The sequence below is a fragment of the Canis lupus genome, chromosome 24, assembly GCF_003254725.2.
Source record: "Canis lupus dingo isolate Sandy chromosome 24, ASM325472v2, whole genome shotgun sequence".
Lineage (NCBI taxonomy): Eukaryota > Metazoa > Chordata > Mammalia > Carnivora > Canidae > Canis > Canis lupus.
Window position 1 is genome coordinate 12,842,544 of NC_064266.1, and position 17,814 is coordinate 12,860,357.

The window sequence follows — 17,814 nt, forward strand, 5'->3', positions numbered from 1 at the left end:
TGGTTCAGATTTAGAACCAAAAATGTAGAATCAAATTCAGTAAATCCTAGTTTACAATGCCACATTTGTCAATCTCTCATTTTAAGCTAACTGACAGTCTACTTATTTACCTCTGCCTCAAGCAGTCCTCTTCCAGGGTACAGTGACTTGGTTTTGCTTCAATATTCATGTCTATTTTTCAACATTTTATTTATTGGAGTTCAATTTGCCAACAAATAGTATAACACCCAGTGCTCATCCTGTCAAGTGCCCCCCTCAGTGCCTGTCACCCAGTCACCCCATCCCCCTGCCCACCTCCCCTTCTGCTACCCCTTGTTCATTTCCCAGAGTTAGGAGTCTCATGTTTTGTCACCCCTTCTAATTTTTCCCACTCACTTTCTCTCCTTTCTCCTTTAATCACTTTCACTATTTTTTATATTCCCCATGAGTGAAATCAACATTTTATTATTATTATTTTTTTAAGATTTTCTTTATTTATTCGTGAGACACAGAGAGAGGCAGAGACACAGGCAGAGGGAGAAGCAGGAGCTAAACCACTGAGCCACCCGGGCTGCCTGAAATCAATATTTTAAAAGTGAGGGGTGGCTCAGCGGTTGAGCATCTGCCTTTGGCTCAGAGCCTGATCCCAGATTCCTGGGATCGAGTCTCACATGGGGTTCCTTGCATGGAGCCTCCCTCTGCCTGTGTCTCTGCTTCTCTCTTTCTCTGTGTCTTTCATGAATAGATAAATAAGATCTTTTTTAAAATTTTAAATGTGAATCTTAAAAAAAACAAACATTTTAAATGTGAAAACAATTATTTCAAATGGCCTAGCAATTTAGTAAACCTGATCCTCTTTGCACTGGCAAAGTGTGCTTCTAGCTCGGTGGCTCACCATGGCAGCAACTGAATAAAAATACCTGGAGGGCTTGTTAGGACACAGATGGCAGGGCTCCACCCAGAGATTCTGATTCTGTAGGTCTGGGAAGGGGCTGAACAATTGTATATCTAACAAGCCCCCAAGTAGTGCTGATGCTTCTGGTCAGAGAGGACCACATTCTGTGAAGCACAGTGCAGATGAATGGTCTGCCCTGAGCATGGTAGGAATCTCAGCTGCAGCGTTGGCCATAGAAATATACTGCAAACTATAATTGCAATTTTAAATATTCTGGTAGGCACATTTTATTTTTAAATTGTTATTTATTATTTTCTCTTGAAATATATTTGGCATATAACCTTGTGTAAATTTAGGGGGTACAGTATGTTAGTCTGATACATTTAAATAGACTGCAATTGTAGCAATAGTTAGCACTTCCGTCACCTCATATAATTATCATTTCGTTTTTTGTGTTTTTTTGTGGTGTGAATGGTTAAGATCTAGTCCATAGCAAGTTTAATGATCATGATACAGTATTGTTGTCTATATATTGTACACTGGATCTCGAGGACTTATTTATTGGCTAGCTGAAAGTTTGTACCCCCAAACAATATCTCTACCAGTAAATGGTAATTACCATTTTACTATGTTTTTGAGTCTAGTAGCCACATTTTATTTTATTTTATTTTATTTTATTTTATTTTATTTTATTTTTTAAAGATTTTTATATTTATTTTAAAGAGAGAATCTCAAGCAAACTCCACAGTGGACACAGAACCTGACTTGGGGCCTGATTCCATGACCCTGAGATCACGACCTGAATGGACCCCAAGAGTTGGATGCTTGACTGTGCCACCAAGGCACCCCCACATTTTAAAAAGTAACAAAGGGGGCACCCGGGTGGCTCAGTCAGTCAAGTGTCTTCCTTCAGCTCAGGTCATGATCTCGGTGCCCTGGAATCGAGCCCCTCATCGGGCTCCCTGCTCAGTGAGGAGTCTGCTTCTCCCTCTCCCTTTTACCCTCCCCTCACTCATGCGTGTTCTCTCTAATAAATAAAATCTTTTTTTTTTTTTAATTTTTATTTATTTATGATAGTCACAGAGAGAGAGAGAGAGGCGCAGAGACGCAGGCAGAGGGAGAAGCAGGCTCCCTGCACCGGGAGCCTGATGTGGGATTCGATCCCGGGTCTACCAGGATCGCGCCCTGGGCCAAAGGCAGGCGCCAAACCACTGCGCCACCCAGGGATCCCTAATAAATAAAATCTTAAAAAATAAAATAAAAGGTAAAAAGTAAAAGGATAGAATTAATTTTAAGAGTATATTTTATTTAACAGGATATATCCAGAATTATCAATATTTCAACATTGAACCAGTAACAAATTCTGATGAGTTACTTTATATTTTGCATTAAATGTAAATGTACTTTGTATTTTCGTATTAAATGTTTGAAATCTAGAGAGGAGCCTGGTGCCAATGACATATAGTGTATCTGTTCTCTTTCAATCTTGTCATGGAATGGGCCAGGAAGGCATTAAAAGTGATTCTGAGGGACACCCGAGTGGCTCTGTGGTTGAGCATCTGCCTTTGGCTCAGGGCATGATCCCGGGGTTCCAGGATCAAGTCCCGCATCGAGCTCCCTGCATGGAGCCTGCTTCTCCCTCTGCCCGTGTGTCTCTGCCTCTCTCTATGAGTCTCTCATGAATAAATAAATAAAATCTTTAAAAAAATTTATGACTTGTCTTTGGCATAAATGTTTGATTCCTGGAACGTTCACTTTCGCAACTTCTTGGCCCTTGTCAAAATCATTCATTCATTCATTCATTCATTCATTCCTCAAGGGGAGCTCGCTATGGAACTTGATCCCAGGTTCCTGGGACCATGCCCTGAGACAAAGGCAGATGCTTAACCACTGAGCCACCCAGGTTCCCCTAGTAATGAAACTATTTTAAAGAATCACAGGCTGGCATAGCTGGAAGTTGCTGCAGAGAATGTCTGCAGCCAAATTATTGTTCCAGTGAGGAAAGCTAAGCCCAGGAAAGCTAGTGCCCGGCACAGCTCCCCTGCTCCCAGTGTTGATATCCCCAGGAGTAAGAGTGAAAATAGGGCCCCAGAACTTGTGCGCTTGGCAAGACTCCTCATCCTTACCTCCTCCTCCACACTCACCGCCTCATAATCACCATATGCCTGGAAGCCACCAAGACTATTCTCATGTGATCTTTATCTCTATCAACATCAGACACCCGAGGATGCTAGCCCCCAAGCCGCTGCTAATATGGCTCTGAAATTCTCCTACTGACGTCATCTCCTGCCTTCACCCCATCTTCTCAAACTCATTATCAGTTATCAGCATTTCCCCTAAATCCTCAAGTTCTCTGAAAATTCCCCTCACTTGCTTGCTCTAACTTAGATCTGGATCTCATATGAGGACACTGCTCTCTGTGCATCCCTCACAAGAGAGTTGTCACCTCCCAAACTCCCCACATTAGGTAGTAAGGTGGGTGTGAGTCCTCTTTGCTGCTCGTTGTTTTCCCAGACAATTCACTTCTTCTTCTCTAACCCCCAACTCCCTCAGCTTTGAATTTGATGCCATCAGACTGTAACTCCAACTATGCTTTCTTATACCACCATGCACTGGTACCCCACCCCCGCCCCCAAACCTGGGGCATGTCTCATTCTCTGAATGTGTTAGCTACTGACTCACTGGCACTCTCAGTCATCCCTTCTTTTTGGTGGCTTCAGTGACCATCAAGATGATGTTCTAACACCAAAGCCACTAGTTCCTTTTTTTTTTTAACAGAGAGTGAGTGAGCAAGAGAAAGAACATGAGCAGGGAGAGAAGCAGACTCCTCACTTAGCAGGAAGCCTGACACGGGCTCAGTCCTGGGACTCCAGGGTCATGACCTGAGCCTAAGGCAGACACTTAACTGACTGAGCCACCCAAGCACCCCAAGCCTCTAGTTCCTCAATCTCCTCTCCACCAATAGTCTTACCTTATATCCTATCCACTTAACCCACATTCTAATTTCCTTCTAGTCATTGCTCCATTTCTCTGCTTCGTGTCATAGCACAGCTCTTTGAAATAATAATAATAATTGTCTACACTAACTTTCTCCACATTCTCTCTTCTTATTCTCTTGAACCCACTTCAATTGGATTCTTATTTCCACAGTCCACTGAGGCTGGTCTTGTTGAGGGGTAATGGTCTTTCGATTTGTCAACTAGGTTAGGTTATTCAATCAAACAGCAGTCTAGGTGTTGCTGTGAAATATTTTGTAGGTGTGATTAAAGTTCATAATCAGTTGATGTTAAGTAAGGGAGATATTTTAGATTATCAGTGGGCCTCATCTAGACAGTTGAAGAACATAAGGCTTCCCTGAAGAGACTAAATCTGCCTGTGGACACAAGCTTTAGCTCATGCCTGAGAGTTAGAGCCTATCTCTCCTGATGACCTTGCCCTGTGGAATTCAGACCTGCCTAGCCAGCCCTCACAATTGCACAAATCAATTCCTTCTAACAAGTCTCTTAATGTGTATCTTCTACTACTTTTGCATCTGATTGAATCCTGATATATGAGGTCATTCATGGTTCCCAAGCCGCCAAATCCAATGGTAAAAATTTTCAGGTCTTACCTGACCTATCAGCAAAATGAGACACGGATCACTTCCTCCTCCTGGAAGCATTGGCTTCCAGAGCACTGACCTATTTTGGTGAATCTTGTAGTTTTATGGCTTCTTCACAGTTTCCTCTGGTGGTTACTACTCATCTGTTTTGACTTTTAAGGTTGGAATGCCTCAAACTTCTTCTCTTCTCTCCCTACACTTACATCATTCCATTTTGTTTCTTTAAATGGAATATGTATGTTGATGAACCCAGATGTTCAGCTCAAGTATGTCAAATGCCTATTCAACATCTCCACCTAACATGAGGAAGCATATCCAATCTAACATGTCCACGATAGTTAATTTTATGTATCAACTTGGCTAGGCTATGCTGCCCAGATGTTTGATCAAACACCAGATTGAGTGTTGTGGTAAAGGTATGTTTTTAAGATGTGATTAACATTTGTATCACTATATTTTGAATAAAGCAGATTATTCTCATAATGTGGCAGAGCTTTATTCAATCTCTTGAAAGCCATAAGAGAAATGACTGAGGTCCCCTGAGGAAGAAGGGGTCCTGCCTCCAGACTACCTTCAGACTTGAGCTGCAAAATCAACTCTCCTTGGATCTCCAGCCTGCCTACCTGCCCTGCAAATTTCAGTTTTGCCAGCATCCATGGTTGCCCAAGCCAATTCTTTAAAATAAATCTCTTTATATATACACACACACTCTACTTGTTCTGTTTCTTTGGAGAACCTGAACTATTATGGGGTGCAAAACCAAACTCCTAATTTCCTTCATCCCCCACCCCTAAGTCTCTGTTTCCTCTCAACCTTCCCCACTACAGTTGGCAGCAAACCCAGTTTCTCAGACACCATATCCAATTCATCAGCAAATCCTGCCATCTCTCCCTTCAAACTAGACTTATGATCTGATCACTTCTCACCATTTTCATTGCTATCTCCCTGGTCTCTTCCACCATTACCTCTTATCTAGATAAAAACTTCTTACTTAGGTCCCTGTTTCTATCTTGCCCCTTCCATAGCTTTTACTTAGAGTGTAAATAAAACCATGTCACTCCCTTCTCAAAACTCTGCAGTTTTTCTGTTTCACTTGGATGAAAAAGCAAAGCCTATAAGGCTCTATATGACATGGGCCTTATTGTCTCTTCTGCAATCCCTCGATCTTCTCACTCTGGCTACATTCTGGACATTCTCCCGCCTCAGGGCCTTTGCCTTACTGATCCCTCTGCTGGAAATGTTCATCAGTAAGGATGAAGTTTTCCTGTAAAAAATGGAAAACCCAAAATAACTGTGGCTTAGACATGATAGTAGCATATTTTTATCAAAGAAAAGTCTGGGGGTCATGGTCCAGGGCTGGTAGGCTATTCTATGGTCTCAGAGCCTTAGGTTTCTCTGACCTGGAAAGGATTTCATTCTTAGACCCCCTCATGGTCCCACCAGGAGAAGGAGCAAAAGGTACGGGAAGAAATGGGTCAAAAGAGAGACAACTGGTATCTTTTAAGGAAGGTTTGCTAAAACTTCCTCTGTACACTTCCTCTGACATTCCATTGCCCAGAATATAATCACATGCTCATACCTGACTTCAAAGGAGCCTGGGAAGTGTATTTATTCCGAGGAGCCATGAACCTATTGGAGATTCAGAGGAAGATGAACAGAATATATTGAGACGAATGTCTGCAGTCCCTATCTCAGAATCTATTAAGAAGACAAAGATGAGGTGCCCAGTGGCTCAGTCAGGTAAGTGTCTGACTCTTGATTTCAGCTCAGGTCATAATCTCTGGGTCCTGAGATCGAGCCTCACATCTAGTTCCATGCTAGGTGTGAAGCCAGCTTAAGATTATATTTCCCCTACCCCTTCTCCCATTGTACTCACTTTCTCTCTTTCCCTCAAAAACAACACAAAACAAAAAAGACAAAAAGATGCCCTGTGTGGCTTGGGAAGAGTGGTATGAAATAGATTGGAGAGGTAAGTAGGTGTGGAAGATTATTTCTAAAGGTGTTTGCCAAAAGTTCCTCCCATTCTTGAACATTTATGTCACTCTAATCAAAAGGCAGGTCCTTCCCTTGAGTCTGGGCTGCCCTTGTGACTTGCTTTGATCAATAGAATGTGGTGGAAGTGATGTTATGTATTTTGGCTTAGATTTTAAGAATACTGGTAGCTTCCTTTTCATCCTTTTGAGATTCAACTTCCAGGAAAAGACACTTGAACTTGCCCACTAATGCTGCTGAGGGACCATGTAGAGAGGGAGACTGCCATCTTGGCTGAGACACCGGGTATGTGAGTAAAGCCACATTGGATATTTCAGCCCCAGATGGGTTCCCAGTCAAACGCATCCATACAAGTGATCCCAGCCTATACCAAATGGAGCAGAGAACTGACCAGCTGTTCTTTTGCTGAACATCATGAAATGTAATAAATTGTTGCTTCAAGCACTAAGTTTCAAAAAGATTTGTTATGCAACAGTAGGTAACTCAAATAGCAGAAGCCAGATCGTATAAAGGTTTATAGGCTCAAGAAAAGTGTTTGGTTTTTATATTTAGTGCAGAGGTAAGCATTAGAGGACTTAATTTTATTTAAATATTTTATTCATTAGAGTGGAGTGGGGGAGGGTGGAGACGCAGAGGAAGAAGGAGAAGCAGACTCTCCCTGAGCAGAGAGCCCAACATGGGGCTCAATTTGAGGACCCTGTGACTATTATCTTAACGAAAGGCAGAGGTTTAACCAACTGAGCCACCCAGGTGCCCATGCGTTAGAGGATTTTAAATAGATCAATTACATGATCTGATTTCTATTACAAGAAGGTTACTCTGCTACTGTTTGGAGAAAGGGTTGTAGGGGCTCAAGATGGATGAAAATGAAACCAGGCAGCTGCTTCAATTGTCAAAGTGAGAGATGGCCGGTGAAGGTGGCTATGACCAGGACAATTAACCCAGTAGGCTTGAGAAGTGGTTCCATTATAGAAATATTTTAGAGGAAGAGCCAATAATACTTATTCATTGATTAGACCAAGGGACTAGAGAAAGAGAGAAAGATTATTTTTAGAATTTTTTAACCTGAGGATGGGTAGAGCTGTATTACTTTGACCTGTCCCTTAGTTCCGGGTTCACTTTCTCATATATGTGCAAAATTTAGTGAACCCAAATATTAGACTTTCACATTGGGAAGTAAATTTTAAAAAGCACCTTGTCCTTGACATAGAGTCTCATGACTTTCTTGGCACCTGAAATGTACATATAGTGGGCCTGGGATGATTAATGGACAAGATTGTTCATGACCCACTTACGGTCTGTTTCTTCCATTATAAACTCTTTGAAATATGGAAGTCTGGCTGGATTTCATTTCAGTTGGAAATAGTACCATTCTTTGTCTTTTTTTAAATCATAAAATAAGACCAAACAACCCCTCCCCTAAGCCCTATGACCTATTCATATTTCTAGATATTTTGTTATTAAAATATAGTGCCTATTATAGCACCTGTGTACCTGTTTATTAAAATATTCGTGATGGGAAAAAAGATAAATAAAAAAGATTAGCTCTCATTGGTTTTGGCGTTCAACTCTGATCATTCAAGAATAACTTACTGTGGAATATTCATGGTTTTGTTGGTTACATGTCTCACCAGTAGGCAGTAAATGAGGAAAGAGGGAGCAACCTTCTTAATACTTCTCCTGATTGACTAATCCAATAAGCAGAAGTCAAGACTCATCTTTTTGCATGACATCAAAGAGTTTGATAACTAATAGGGAAGTTAAGACTCATACACAAGGCATTCAGCACACTCTGGCCACTGAAGTACCTTTTCTTTATTTTTTTTAAATTGAAATAAATCGTAGTATATGTGCTGCTGAAGCGAGCATGAAATTGAAATAAATCTAACTTGAATCTCCTTTCCCAATCCCATTAACTCTCCAAGCCTGAGGACAAGGCCCGTGTAGCAGACACTCTTGGCGCTCTTCTCCTACATGTGTGGTTTCCCTGCAGCATGGGGAAGCTTGTTAATGCTTCACGCCTCAAGCTCCCTCAAGCACCTGTAGCTCCTTCCCATGGGCTTTCTCCAGCTGTAGGGGCTTGCTCAGCCTAGGGGCAGGTAGAAGTGCTCTGAGGTTATTAATCCTAAGAAGAACTCTCATTTAGTGAGAGGTGAAAATTGGAGGAAACATACCCGTTGTCTTCGCCTCAGTGGGACAATTCTTTTTTTTCTCTTTTCTTTTGTATATTTTTTATTGGAGCTCAATTTGCCAACATATAGTATAACACCCAGTGCTCATCCTGTCAAGTGCCCCCCTCAGTGCCCGTCACCCAGTCACCCCATGCCCCCCACCTACTTCCCTTTCCCCTACTCTTTGTTCATTTTCGATGGGACAATTCTGAGGTGAGTTCTGCATTTCCTTTACAAAGTACCCCATGGGATTGAGTCCCAGTTGCCAATAGCAGTAACCACCCACCCCCAGAATTATACCTTATTGTTCTATATTCCTACCCCAAAGCGTCATTATGTTTTCTGGTGTCACCTCCCCAAAAATGCTTGTATCTGAATTCTTGTCTGAGGGTTTGCTTTTTGCAGAACACACACTTAGACATCCGGTGTCACTTGATTGTCTTCTTCCCCCTCTTTAGAACAATGCAAAGACACTGTGAGGCCCTGGGGGGTAGAGGAGGGGCCCACTTCTCAGGTCCAGAGGCCACTGCTACCACTCTTCCTCATCCCAGCCACATGGACTGTGCTCTGCGTCTAAGGCAGCCTTAACTCTTGGCAGCCTCCTTCCTTCTGTAGAGGCTTGTGAAGCGGTTGAGTAGCCTTTCTGTCTGAGGTTCTACGGCTGCCCAGGTGCTGGGTTTCAGAAAGCAGTGTGTTTGAGGACTCCAAAAGCCCTTTATGGCTTCCTCTATCCAATAGGTGGAAAGGTAGATTCTTACCACTCTACTCAACTCTGAGAGCACTTCCATCCCCTTCCCTCCCAGCTTAAGTGGGCTCAATCAAGGGCCTGGCAAACATTCTCTGTAAAGGACAAGATAGTAAATATTTTAGACTTTGTGGGTCATTCAGTCTCTGTCACAACTATTTAACCTTCCAATTGTAACATGACAGCAAACATAGGTCATAAAGAGATGGATGAGTGTACCTGTGTTTCAATGTAACTTTAGTTATGGACACTGAAATTCAAATTTTATATATTTTTTATGAGTCAAAAATGGTTGTATTTAATTTTTTATCTCTTTAGAAACGTAAAAACTATTTTTAGCTCTTGGGCCATGCAAAAGCAGGCAGTAGACAGAATTTGGCCAGTGGGGCATAGATGCTGATCCATAGGCTAGACTTTCAAAAGCAAAGTCCTATTTAGATTCTATTATGCTGCTGAACTTCTTTTTGATTGGTATTATTTAAATCAAATCTAGTGTCAGGGATGCATTCAATCTATCAACTCTGAACATATTACCAACAAATAAATCCTTCTAGGGCAAGGATAATATCCCTATGCATTTTCCCTATAGTACCTTGTGTGATGTCAACATAAACTGATTTATAATAGCACCAAAAGCAGGGAGCTTATTATTTGTTCTTTACTCTGCTTTGGGACTCAATTGTTTCCTCATTTGAAGAAGAAACGATAAAACCCACACTATTGGGTTGCCATAACAATTAAACGACATTATGTCTGTGGTGATGCTTTGTCAATTGTTATTGTAAAATGTCAGGTGGTGTTGTGATCCTGGTTCATAGGTATATGATCTCTCACAGGGTGGTGGTTCTGTAGGAAACAGAAATTTAGAGACTGAGGGATAGATGGATTCTAGTCTTTGATCTCCTACTGTAGAGTTTTGTGACCTTGGATTCAATAATTACTCCGTCTGTACAATGGTGATAATGTTTTCGACTTGCCTGTAACGTGGGAGTTAAATGCAAGAGATTGCCAAATGCTATAACCATGTAAGATTTAACTTTGACATTTGGGGTCTGTGCTAAGAGGGTGTGTATATTGACATGTAGTTACGCAGTAATCTGAGATGGCAATCAATATTCCTACCCCTTGTATACGTACTTTGTATAATCCCTTCTTCCTGAGTGTGGGCAGGGCTGCATATGATGAATTTAACTTCCTTGATTAGGTTATATTATGTTAGAAAGTTGAAAGAAGTTTGCAAATAAAATTAAGGTACCAAACCAGTTGACTTTGAGTTTATCAAAATTGAGATGATTCCAGACTACCTGAGCTAATCAGATGAGTCCCTAAGAGGGACTGCCCTTCCTGGAAGAAGAGGGATACAAGAGATATTCTGCTGCTGGCCTTGTAAAAGTAAGCTGCCATGTTTAAAAGAGGACCTACAGATAGGGCTATGTAGCAAGGAACTGTGGGTAGCTTCTAGGAGCTGAGAACAGCCAGCCAGGAATGGGGATCTCAGCCCTATAACTGCAAGGAACTGTATTCTACAAACAACTCCCTCAATTTGGAAAAGGGTCCTGAGCTTCAGATAAGAACATAACTTGGTTGACCCTTGATTTCAGCCAGGTTAGACTCTGAGCAGAGGACCCAGCCATTCTGCCCAGATTTCTGATCTATAAAACTGTGAAATAATAAGTGGGTTTACAATAAATTTGTGCCAATTTGTTATGCAGAAATATAGACTAATACAATGCGAACTTACCCTCTAAATGGGATGATGAGAGAAAAGCATGTAAAAGATAAAAGTCTAACTGCTGTGGTCTGGGTTATAGGTTATGTATTCTACTCTGAGAAGGTCAGAATGAGGGAGGGTGCGGTGAGATGGGATCTTCATGGAGGGAAGATTCTTGAGGTCTGCCTTCCCTGCATGAAAGGAAGAGGAGGTGGGGTTTCCTTGGAGAATGTGGGATAGAACACGGGAATTTTTTTTTACCTCCATATAGTATGAGGCCATAAAGACAAAGGAGAGAGTTTTAAGAACCAGGTTATATTCACTATGTCAAGCACTGTTGAAAACTTTTGATGAGCATGTAAATGAGACCATTTGGCTAGGTGGAGGTCATTCATATTTTGAGCAATGTCATTGGGCACAACGGGAGTTTCAAAAGTGAGTTTACCTTCACACTAAGGATGAACTGATATTCAACAAGAGTGCCAAGACAATTGAACTTAGAAAGAATAGTCTTTTCCACAAATGGTGCTGGGATAACTGAATATCTATATAGAAAAGAATAGAGTTAGACCCACATTTCACATCACATACAAAAATGAATTAAAAATGGATCAAGAACCTAAATGTAAGGGCTGAAACTATACAACTCCTAAAAGAAAAGAGGCATAAATCTTTTTTAAAAAACTTTATTAATTTATTCATGAGAGACACAGAGAGGCAGAGACATAGGCAGAGGGAAAAGCAGGCTCCCCACAGGGAGCCTGATGCGGAATTCGATCCCAGAATTCCAGGATCATGCCTTGAACCTAAGGCAGAAGCTCAACCACAGAACCATCAGGCATCCCAAGAGGCATAAATCTTAATGACCTTGAGGTAAGCAATGGTTTCTTCTGGTACGATACCAGAAGAAAATAAATAGGTAAATTAGATTTCATCAAAATTATATCCTTTGGCACGTCAAAGACATCATCAAATATGTAAAAAGACAACTCAGAATGGGAAGGTAGTTTTACAAATCATATATATCTGATAAGGGATTTATATTTCAGATGTATAAAATTCCACTAATTCAATAATTAAAAGGCAAATAACACAATTAAAAAATGGGCAAAAGTTCTGAGTAGATATTTCTTCAAAGAAGGTAAACAAATGGCAAATAAGCACATGAAAAGATACTTTATATTAAACATCAGGGAAATGCAAATCAAAATCACAATGAGTTAACACCACACACATGCTAGGATGGCTAGAATCAGAAAGAGATAATACCAAGTATGGACACAGATGTGGAGAGACCAGGGCCCTTGTGCATTACTGGTTGGAATGTAAAATAATACAGCCACTTTGGGAAGCAATCTGGCAGTTCCTCAAAGGTTAAACACAGAGTTACCATATCACTTAGTGATTCCACTGCTGTGTATGCACCCAGGAGAAATGAAAACATCTGTCCACACAAAAAGTGTACCTGAATGTCCATAGGAGCATCATTCATAATGGCCCCAAATTGGAAACAACACAAATGTCTGTCACCTGCTAAACTGATAAATAAAATACAGTATCTTCCTTTGACGTTTGGTAAATTGAAAAAAATTGCAATTTACCTCTCTGAAGGCATCTCATGAATATTATTAAAAATCTCACTGAAGTAAACTTTGTTAATAGATCATTAGCAGTATATCAACCTAGTACATTTTTTCAATGATTTAAAATTATGTCTTCATACACCATGCAAAAATAAGGACGTGACAGGGTTTAAACATTCCTAAAAGGATTTATAGACATTCTGTATTACTGAGAAGTAAAATGTTCAGTCAGAAAGGCAATAAACACTTTAAAAATATCACTCATTGAGCACTTATGATATGCCCAGAACTGTATGCTGTTTGCATTTAAAATCTCATTTAATTCTGACAGCAGCCCTCTGAGGTCGGTGGTGTTATGCCCTTTCTACATATGGAGGTTCAAATTCAGTGAGGTTAATTAAGTAGTGTGCTCAAAGTCTACAGCGGGTGAATATTGGAGTTAGGATTTAACCCCTAGTCAGTGTGATCCCACAGCAGACTGTCCTTGGCCACAGTGATCTCTACAAGCAGAAGGTTATGCCTATCTTAGCTGAGTGCAGGTTTACCCATTTCCACTTGGCTCAACACTATTATTGAAGTTTACTGGAAAATCCTTCGGAACTTTTTATGTCCAATTTATTTATCTTGCAGTTTTCTTTTCAGTCTGACAGCTGCCCATAGGTAGATCTTTTTACTCCTCTCCCTATGTTTATCCTTCCCTGTCCCTTGCCAGTTTTTCTCTTAATGACTCTTTATTTGTTCATATCATTTTTTTGTTGCTAACTTGGAGAGTTGGCCTGGAAAAAGCCAGAAGGGAGGAAGAAGAGGGTATACTCTTCATCAAAGAATTCTTCTCTTTGCCTCTCCTCACTCAGCACAAACTTTCCTGTTCTTTCTTGTATGAGAGGTGTGGAGAAAGGCCTGTTGACTTAATTTTACACTGAAAACTCTCTTTAACAATGATGCCACTTAGCTGGTTTCCACTTGTGCAACAGGCTTCAGAGATAAGTTTTGCTATTTTGGCATAATGCCTTCTGATCTTCTGAATGTACGTATGTGGGTTTTTTCATACTTCTTTATATTTTAATATTTTCCCAATTTGCTTTATACTGTGAGCATACATCTACTTTCCTATGTATTTTTTAAAACATGGTTTTAATTGAGATACATATATGCAGCAAAGTACACAGATTTTAACCATACAGCCTGATAAGTGTTTACATATTTCAACACCAATGTAACCCCCACCTAACTCATAGCTAAAACTAGAAGTTCTCAAAATCTTTGGTCTCAGGACCCTTTCACTCCCTTAAACTGTTAAGAAACCCAGAGTTTTGCTTCTGTGAATTCTTTTTTTGTCTGTATTGCTATGTTAGAAACTGAAACAAATTTCTAAATGTCGAGCAATTCAATAAAAATAACAATGATAGGGGGAGGAGCAAGATGGCGGAAGAGTAGGGTCCCCAAATCACCTGTCTCCACCAAACTATCTAGAAAACCTTCAAATTATCCTGAAAATCTATCAGTTCGGCCTGAGATTTAAAGAGAGACCAGCTGGAATGCTACAGTGAGAAGAGTTCGCGCTTCTATCAAGGTAGGAAGACGGGGAAAAAGAAATAAAAAAACAAAAGGCCTCCAAGGGGGAGGGGCCCGCGAGGAGCCGGGCTGAGGCCGGGGCGAGTGTCCCCAGGACAGGAGAGCCCCGTCCCGGAGGAGCAGGAGCTGCACCGACCTTCCCGGGGGAAAGGGGCTCGCGGGGAGGTGGAGCAGGATCCCGGGAGGGCGGGGATGCCCTCGGGCTCCCGGGGACAGTAACAGCAACTGCGCACCCAGGAGAGTGCGCCGAGCTCCCTAAGGGCTGCAGCGCTCACGGCGGGACCCGGAGCAGCTGAAGGGGCTCGGGCGGCGGCTCCGCGGAGGGGGCTGCGCGGCCCCGGGAGCAGCTCGGAGGGGCTCGGGCAGAGGAAGAGGCTCCGTGCGGAGGGGGCTGCGCGGTTCCAGGAGCAGCTCGGAGGGGCTCGGGCGGCGGCTCCGCGGAGGGGGCTGCGCGGCCGGGAGCGCGAATCCACCAGCGCAGGCTCCGGAGCACAGGGCGCCGGGACACAGCCCAGGATCCCGCCTCCCCCGGGACAGGCAGAGGCCGGGAGGGCCCAGGACAGCGAGGACGCTCCTGCCCCAGCTGAGCAGATCAGCGGCCCCGCCCCGGAGCCTCCAGGCCCTGCAGACGGAGTTCCTGCCGGAGCTGAATCCAGGTTTCCAGAGCTGCCCCGCCACTGGGGCTGTTCCTCCCGCGGCCTCACGGGGTAAACAACCCCCACCGAGCCCTGCACCAGGCAGGGGCACAGCAGCTCCCCCAACTGCTAACACCTGAGAATCAGCACAACAGGCCCCTCCCCCAGAAGACCAGCTAGACGGACAACTTACAGGAGAAGCCAAGGGACTTAAAGTACACAGAATCAGAAGATACTCCCCGGTGGTTCTTTTTTTGTTTGTTTGTTTTTGTTTTTGTTTTTGTTTTGTTTTGCTTTTTGATTTGTTTCCTTCCCCACCCCCTTTTTTTCTCCTTTCTTTTTCTGTCTCTTTTTCTTCTTTTTTTTTTTTTTCGTTTTTTTTTTCTTTTTCTTCCCTTTTTTTTTCTCTTTCTCTTTTCTTTCCTTCTTTCTCTCCTCTCTTTTTCTCTTTTTCCCAATACAACTTGCTTTTGGCCACTCTGCACTGAGCAAAATGACTAGAAGGAAAACCTCACCTCAAAAGAAAGAATCAGAAACAGTCCTCTCTCCCACAGAGTTACAAAATCTGGATTACAATTCAATGTCAGAAAGCCAGTTCAGAAGCACTATTATACAGCTACTGGTGGCTCTAGAAAAAAGTATAAAGGACTCAAGAGACTTCATGACTGCAGAATTTAGAGCTAATCAGGCAGAAATTAAAAATCAATTGAATGAGATGCAATCCAAACTAGAAGTCCTAACGACGAGGGTTAACGAGGTGGAAGAACGAGTGAGTGACCTAGAAGACAAGTTGATAGCAAAGAGGGAAACTGAGGAAAAAAGAGACAAACAATTAAAAGACCATGAAGATAGATTAAGGGAAATAAACGACAGCCTGAGGAAGAAAAACCTACGTTTAATTGGGGTTCCCGAGGGCGCCGAAAGGGACAGAGGGCCAGAATATGTATTTGAACAAATTCTAGCTGAAAACTTTCCTAATCTGGGAAGGGAAACAGGCATTCAGATCCAGGAAATAGAGAGATCCCCCCCTAAAATCAATAAAAACCGTTCAACACCTCGACATTTAATTGTGAAGCTTGCAAATTCCAAAGATAAGGAGAAGATCCTTAAAGCAGCAAGAGACAAGAAATCCCTGACTTTTATGGGGAGGAGTATTAGGGTAACAGCAGACCTCTCCACAGAGACCTGGCAGGCCAGAAAGGGCTGGCAGGATATATTCAGGGTCCTAAATGAGAAGAACATGCAACCAAGAATACTTTATCCAGCAAGGCTCTCATTCAAAATGGAAGGAGAGATAAAGAGCTTCCAAGACAGGCAGCAACTAAAAGAATATGTGACCTCCAAACCAGCTCTGCAAGAAATTTTAAGGGGGCCTCTTAAAATTCCCCTTTAAGAAGAAGTTCAGTGGAACAGTCCACAAAAACAAAGACTGAATAGATATCATGATGACACTAAACTCATATCTCTCAATAGTAACTCTGAATGTGAACGGGCTTAATGACCCCATCAAAAGGCGCAGGGTTTCAGACTGGATAAAAAAGCAGGACCCATCTATTTGCTGTCTACAAGAGACTCATTTTAGACAGAAGGACACCTACAGCCTGAAAATAAAAGGTTGGAGAACCATTTACCATTCGAATGGTCCTCAAAAGAAAGCAGGGGTAGCCATCCTTATATCAGATAAACTAAAATTTACCCCAAAGACTGTAGTGAGAGATGAAGAGGGACACTATATCATACTTAAAGGATCTATTCAACAAGAGGACTTAACAATCCTCAATATATATGCTCTGAATGTGGGAGCTGCCAAATATATAAATCAATTATTAACCAAAGTGAAGAAATACTTAGATAATAATACACTTATACTTGGTGACTTCAATCTAGCTCTTTCTATACTCGATAGGTCTTCTAAGCAAAACATCTCCAAAGAAACGAGAGCTTTAAATGATACACTGGACCAGATGGATTTCACAGATATCTACAGAACTTTACATCCAAACTCAACTGAATACACATTCTTCTCAAGCGCACATGGAACTTTCTCCAGAATAGACCACATATTGGGTCACAAATCGGGTCTGAACCGATACCAAAAGATTGGGATTGTCCCCTGCATATTCTCGGACCATAATGCCTTGAAATTAGAACTAAATCACAACAAGAAGTTTGGAAGGACCTCAAACACATGGAGGTTAAGGACCATCCTGCTAAAAGATAAAAGGGTCAACCAGGAAATTAAGGAAGAATTAAAAAGATTCATGGAAACTAATGAGAATGAAGATACAACCGTTCAAAATCTTTGGGATGCAGCAAAAGCAGTCCTAAGGGGGAAATACATCGCAATACAAGCATCCATTCAAAAACTGGAAAGAACTCAAATACAAAAGCTAACCTTACACATAAAGGAGCTAGAGAAAAAACAGCAAATAGATCCTACACCCAAGAGAAGAAGGGAGTTAATAAAGATTCGAGCAGAACTCAACGAAATCGAGACCAGAAGAACTGTGGAACAGATCAACAGAACCAGGAGTTGGTTCTTTGAAAGAATTAATAAGATAGATAAACCATTAGCCAGCCTTATTAAAAAGAAGAGAGAGAAGACTCAAATTAATAAAATCATGAATGAGAAAGGAGAGATCACTACCAACACCAAGGAAATACAAACGATTTTAAAAACATATTATGAACAGCTATACGCCAATAAATTAGGCAATCTAGAAGAAATGGACGCATTCCTGGAAAGCCACAAACTACCAAAACTGGAACAGGAAGAAATAGAAAACCTGAACAGGCCAATAACCAGGGAGGAAATTGAAGCAGTCATCAAAAACCTCCCAAGACACAAGAGTCCAGGGCCAGATGGCTTCCCAGGAGAATTTTATCAAACGTTTAAAGAAGAAATCATACCTATTCTCCTAAAGCTG